This window comes from Scatophagus argus, chromosome 9, assembly GCF_020382885.2.
Source record: "Scatophagus argus isolate fScaArg1 chromosome 9, fScaArg1.pri, whole genome shotgun sequence".
NCBI lineage: Eukaryota > Metazoa > Chordata > Actinopteri > Scatophagidae > Scatophagus > Scatophagus argus.
In genome coordinates this window covers 2,309,506-2,316,964 of record NC_058501.1, presented here as the reverse complement: position 1 = coordinate 2,316,964, position 7,459 = coordinate 2,309,506, and positions in this window count along the sequence as shown.

Below are 7,459 nucleotides of genomic sequence, written 5' to 3'. Positions count from 1 at the left end.
TAGCAACGGAAGTCTGAATACAAAAGAATGCTTAAAAAGCTAAACTTACAAAATTAATATGATTCCCTCAAGCTATGTATAAATATGATGTACTTCAAAGTTAATGTAGCATGCACCGTGTTTAAAACCTCCATTCCTACGAGAGCTGCGTAGAGTTAAGACTAGAAGGTTGGTGATACATGGCCCTGCAACAAACATCGGACAAACATTTGTCCTGTGCAAGCAGGGAAATCCTAACTTCACATACAGGTACTGGCAGGCGAGAAGTACTGCAGGGAGGAAGCCAAAGTCTTTCAGTTCAAAGAGGTTCTGGTAAACCAATAGATGATGCAGACATGTACATTCATCATTGGCAGAATAATCTTTAATAGACAGAGAAACTTCAGGTGTTTTCTTTTCAACACACTGTTGAAATGTTCATTTGTTCAAACCTCCGACAGAAGTTTCTATTAGTTGATATCTAAGGAATAGTATTTTTTTTCAGAAACTCTTAAAAACTCCATTGTGCTCATAAATGACTTCCCGAGTTTACTTAGATATGTAGTTTCATGGGATTTAAGAGCACTTTTTATAGGAATTTATCGCTGTTCGTGTCATCACTTAACTCCTGTTGGAGTGGGAGCTTAATTATTCATCCTTCTATAGTTTTTAACAGTCATTGTATTTTGCTTGTTTATTGTTTCTTTGCTGTGCTAAAACTGTTCTTACAACCAACCAGAAAACCCTTACAGATCAATAAGGGTTTCATACCACAGCAGCATGCAGCGCCACATGATCTTCCACACGGACCCCTGCAGATGGCAGCAGAGATCAACAATACTGATTTAATTATCTTCAGCATTTTTCTGGTTTTGTTGCTTTTAGCAGTTTTATTTTCCTCCATAACTTTGCAACATGGGCACAAATGAGCCACTTCTGAGTTATGTCCTGGTGCTGACATGGATTGCACATACATAGAGTGTTATATATTAATATAAAGGTTACAAATGGAAGCTAAATCCCCTGCCAGTGGTGTGACAACTAAATCAGAAAGTGCCATGTTTGTTGTGCTGTATTCTACCTCTTCCTCTACTTCTTGCCACAGCCTGCCTTTTATTGTGTTCTGCCTCTTATTCGCATTCTCTTTTGTTATTCAACACATCTTTTACTTTCTGTCTGAACATCCACTGCAGGGGCAGATAATTATTATTTCAAAACCATTTGCCAGATCATTACCAGCTAATCCCATGTTTGGTCTGATGAGTCACGCGCCTCATTTGCCACGGTGAGGGGTGGCTTGGGGCCCTTTCACAAACACTGGCCAAGGACCGCTGGCCTGCCCTGTGGGGCCACCAGAGCACTGGGGTTGGGGGGTGGGGGGCGTCCGGGATTGGGAATCACAAGACCCAGCAGACAAAGTGTTAAGTGTGAATCTAGACAAGATTTTTAATTATTCTTTACATCTTTGTATTCGTGAAAAGGCAGTATCACTGTGACTAGTTGTCATCATCATTTTGTCTGAAGTATTGCACTTAAGCAGTCATGCAGTGGTAATATTACTATTATTACCCTTGTATGCCCTCTCTATGTACAGCCTACACCAGTGTACACTTTTTACTACATGTACATTACAAAATGACTCAATTTTCCCACCACTGTAGCATTTTGAGCAATAAAATAGGGCTTGAGGATGGTAGTAAAGTATATTGCAGTTTGTGCTGAAGCGATATTTTGCACAAAATTGTTTTAAAAATTCAGCAAGTGAGATCCTTTTTTAAAACTGCAGCAAAGGAACATACGTACACGCAGTACAAGGATTGGGGCTGAGGGAAAGGTTTACAAGCAGCATATACTGCATAGACAAAAGTATTCAGACTGGGGGTGTTTTTCAGGGGTTGGCCTCGGCCCCTTACTTCTAGTGAAGGCAAAACTTAATGCTTCAGCATACCAAGACATTTTGGATAATGCTTTTCCAACCTTGTGGCAACAGTTTGGGGAAGGTCATTTTCTATTCCAGCATGACTGTGTCCCAGTGCACAAAGGAGGGTCTATGAAGACATGGTTGGATGAGTTTGGTGTGGAAGAACTTGACTGGCCTTCACAGAGCCCTGACCTTAACCTCACCAAACACCTTTGGGATGAACTGGAACAGAGATTTCAAGCCAGGCCTTTTCATCCTAAATCAGTGCCTGACCTGACAAATGCTCTACTGCATGAATGGGTAAAAATTCCCACAGAAACACTCAGAAATCTTTTAGAAAGCCTTCCCAGAAGAGTGGAAGCTGTTACAGCTGCATAGAGGGGGACCAACTCCATATTAACGCCTCTGTATATCACATTATGTGTCCATTAAAACTTAATCTTAAAAAGAATACAGAACAACAACACAAATAATAGCAATAATAATAATAATAATAATAACCAAGTCAGTTATTGCTGCTAAGATTGGTTAGGACACATGTGTATGCAAAGGATCATCTGTGTATTTTTAAAGATAGAGAATCCCATGTTTGGTCTGATGAGTCACGCGCCTCATTTGCCATGGTTAGGGGTGTATATGTATATATAGTGAGTTAACAATGGTTTCTATATATTGTAGCTGTGGAGACGAGAAACACTTGGTTCTTACCAAAAGCAACCCATTAGATCTTAATGTCCATCTGTGTCCTCCTCTATGTGTTCAAGTCTTATTGCCAATTTCTTCTCATAAACATTCACACCCAGTGGACTGTTTGTTGTGATTATTGACCATTATTTCCCAAGGGCATACTGATTGTCAGTGCATACACACTGCCATATGGTTGTACGTGTGGCGTTTCCTTCGGTGGGCCAGTTGACCAGACAGCTCGTGATGCCGTGGCAGAGGGAGTTTCCATGGCAACACATGAGGTCGAGATGTTTGGATCAACAAATGGCTTTGGCAACCATTTCATTCTGCAATGTATTGCACAATTCTTGCATCACTTCAACAGTCTCAATAATTGTCAAACACATCAGTTGTTATGGCTTGTGTGCACAAGCGTGTAAGTTTACCTATCATATCAAAGTGTAATCACTGTACAAGCCAAGGTATTTTTGTTAGTTAAACTGCTATTACAGCTATCGATGGTAAATTTGACTGTAGTAGCAATTTCTGGATAAATGAGGAGGAAGGCAATTTTGGGCAACAACCCAAGTCAGGGGTGTCAAACTCAATTTCATCCCAGGCCACACCAGCATTTTAGTTACCCTCAAAGGGCTGGTTGTAAATGTAATTGAATGTATCTACTTATTATCACATCACATAACAATTAGAGCTCTGAAAAATACTTTGACAATCAGGCAATTTATTTAGCCACATTTAGTGTTGTCACAATACCAAAATTATGACTTTGATTCAATATCTCCCATAAATATCACAATATTAATACTGAAACAATACCATGGAAAATACTGAAAACGTCAGGAAAAGTAACAGAGTATTAAAAAAAGTAACAGAGTATTAAATTAAATGACATAACTTTGTTTTCCTTTGCCACCGCCGCTGTCTTACCAAGAATATGGCAGCCTCTCGTTTTCCCGTCTCTCATTAAATTGCCTTCGCTCTGCATCAACTTTTCTTTTCTTGGACACTTTGGTTGGCTGCTACTATTAACATTACTAGCGACAACCACTTGCTGGAAACAGCTTCATGCCTGTGAGACACTATAGACACCTCCAGTGCATGGATAACAACTAATGTATTCTGAGATGTGTAGTTTAGAACATGGACACTGTACTTCCATAACAAATCACAGAATTATATTGTGCAAGTAATATTCTTGATATGATATGGCCTGTGGGCCTTGGGTTAAATACATGTGACACAAGTGATTTGGTTGAAAGAATACCTAAAACATATATAAACTTGAAGACTTGGTTTTTGAAATATTTGATATCATGTCAGGTAGCATGGTGGCTAAATCCGTGATTAGCACTGTGGCCTCAGAGCAACAGGGTTCCAGGTTTGAGTCCCGGTCTGGGCCCTGCTATGTGGAATTTGCATGTTCTCTCTGGGTACTCCAGCTTCCTCCTACAGTCCCAAAAACATGCACATTAGGTTAACTGGCTACTCTACATTGTCCCTAGGTGTGAGTGTGTGTGATTATATGTCTTTTAGAGTCGATCCTGCTATTGACTGGCGACCGGTCCAGGGTGTATCCAGTCTCTCACCCACAATCAGCTGGGATAGGCTCAAGCAATCTCGTGACCCTACACAGATTAGTGGTATAGAAAACGAATGGATGATAAATTGTCATTTCAGCTAAACAAAAATGGAAGAATTAAAACTGAGAAGATGAAAAGTCTGTTCACAGTGATCAACCCTGATGCAGCTTGGTGTGACTGCATGTCCACTGGGATACTTGTCTAGTCTTTGACGTCACACACTGTGTGTATTTGTTCTCACTAAGGGGAAGCGGAATAAGCTGAAAACACAACAGCTGATGTATTAAAGTTGATCCGGTCAGTGTGTAAACCAACATTTGCCCATTTACACATCAAGCTAACATGACACAGAGCATCAGTAGCATTTATTTGAAGTTATCTTTGTGTCCAACTATTGAATAGTTCTCTGTTCACTGTCCTTTTAGCTCTTTTAAGCCGTCCTCCACCTGTGAAAACAGATAGCTAGATAGATACATAGTTGTAACTGCTGCTGAAAACAAAGCTAAAGCAATTAGCCGTAAAGCTGAGGCAGCTATAGATTGACTGATTCTCTGTGGGTTCATCACTACTTTCACATTACATATAGTCATTTCAGCCTCATATAACAGTAATCATTAGTGCACCTTTACATATCTATTTCATTATCCTGGAATAACATGGAAGTCATTTCAAGGCAATGACAACGATTTTAGTCAACGATATGTAGAACTTCTCATAAACCCTCCTTCATTCTGGAAGCTGCTAATAAATACTATAAAAATATCCAGTTTACTAGTATATCTCTGGATAGTTATCGTGTCCAGTGATTTTCTAAATTATCTTAATATGTATTTCTTGTTAGAGGTGAGATCAACAAGCTATGCTTCCCAGCCTTTTCTTGGCTGTTTTACTGACCCTTCACCTCTGACCCTGGCTGAGGGGCTCACTCGTCATTTAACTAATCAATTCTGCCTCAGAGGTTTGAGGTGGTTCGGTTGAGTCTGATTGGCTGTGTCTAATTCAGATCCATGTTCGCAGCAGGTCAGCAAACAATAAATCATTTGGACAAGTCATTCTGGAGTTTTTCTTTTTCATTCATTGTGGAATATTCATTATAATTCTTACAAAACATTAGTAATAATTTTAGGCTGGTCTAAGTGCTGCATTATTCATTTATGAATATGCAAAATACAGATCATTTCATTCACTGCAGCAAATAAATGACATGGAATGTTGTGCATCTCTGGCTTCATCAGTCACACTGCATCTAAAGGCCAAGAATGTGTCTACATGTGTCTCTTGAGACCCAGAGATGTCAGTATAGCATAACTGCCATGGCAATTTTCAGGTTCACCATGGTGGGTCAGCAGGAAGGGGAGGAAAAAACAGAGATGGCCCTGTCAGTTTGAGGGCTATATGAGTACCCCCACAGAGAAACTCTCGGCAGGACAAAACCAACTGAGAGCCCACTAGACCTGTGGCAGGTCTGTCAAAAATGTCCTCAAAGAGACATGCTTATAGCAGATGAAGTGCCCAGATTACTTAAGTAAAAGTAGCAATACAACAGTGTAAAAATACCCTGTTACAAGTAAAAGCCATGTATTTAAATTCGAACCAATAACACTTTTCCAAACTCACTGTGACATACTGAAGACCAGTACAACGATTAACCATGAATAGTAAATTTTACAGATTATTTGTAAAGTACTACGTTGAAGTCAGTGAGTGAAAATAACTTGTCATGTGGATAACTTCGCCGCATACAACGCAATTAAACTTAATTATCTACTGCTGTCACAAATGGTCGATTTACTGTAACTGGAAGGAAAGATCCTCCTGTTTCTCTTTGTGTCATTCTACTCCAGTGAACTCCATTCACATGTGGTGACTATTGTGTCTTCAAAGTTGTTTAATCCATACATGTCAAAACACGGTGCCTGGATTCCGCTTATCACCACTTGCAGCTAAATCTGACCTGGATTTCAGTCTTCCTGTCTAATTATAAATAGTGTTCGTTCGTCTTGAGCACCAACAATAAGTAGAGGACAATGGAGCTGACATTAAATACTGTCCTCCATAATGAGTCTGACCTTTGATAGCTTCTTAAATGTTCTGCACTTGTGATAATTAATGGAATTACCATGGTTGTGCGAATTGCTTCGTGCCTTGTCGTTGACAATCGCAATAAAGTCTAACAGAGTTTATTAATTACTGCATACTGTGTGCTAATGATATCACATTCAGCCCTGGGAGGTCGGGTTAGACAGTCTCATCATCGTTGGACAGTTAAAGGTCTACTTTTGGTAGAGTGAACTTTCACATGGAGCAGCTCTACTTGGTGGAAGTTTTAGGAAATAGAAAAGTTGTCTTTTGGATTCGATTAACTTTTTCTTTATTATTTTCCTAGTACTGATCAACTTACTTAATATGCTGATATTTAGATGAAGCAGGCTGAAAAGTAATACAAGAGAATACACTTACATTAGATCAGCACGAGGATGTTTTAATTAAATTTTGCAGTGTGCACAGAAATGTGGTTAACCACATCCAGGAAGAAGATGTAATAATAATAAAAAAAAAATCATTGTTGTTATTCGTTAACAATCAAAATTGAAAAATAAAAGTATAAGATTCAGGGCTAGACTAGAACAAAAAATGGTCCCTTGCATTTTCCGCCCTGGCCACCTCCTCCAAAATAAGCTGAACACCACCCACCAGTACACCACCCTTCTGGTTCCCTTAAAAATATGCACTGTATTATTTACCATGGACAAGTGTACCAGTGCAAGTGTTTCAGTGCAAGTGTACCAATGTACTTGCTCCATCTTGATCAACTCCCTGGTGATCAGAGAGAGCTGTGAAGTACACAATATCCATACTCAAGCAGTCTACAGCTTCTTGTTCCTCCCTGTCTCTCTCCTCCAGTTCTAATTCAACAACCTGGCCTGACTAAACAATGGCATAAGGAGAGAGGGAGAGATGATTACAGTCAATTGGGTGAGGTGTTAACATGATTGCAAACTCAAATCAAGAATTGTTGCAATTCCGTTTTTCAGTTCCTTTAAGTTTTTTTCATCTTATTTCGTTGAGTATGAAGGTCACACACATTTCAAATATCCAAACACCGATGGTAAATTGCTTGCATGTTTTACCGGACAGTGGCACCAATCAGCTTGAACATAGTGGAGGTGCAGAAAGGTCTGGAGTAGACAGCATGTTGGCCTATGTTACCCCACGGATAGTGATAACAGTAATCCATGGCATATTTCAATAGTTACCACATAGCTGAAAATAAACATAGGGCAACTTTATTGCC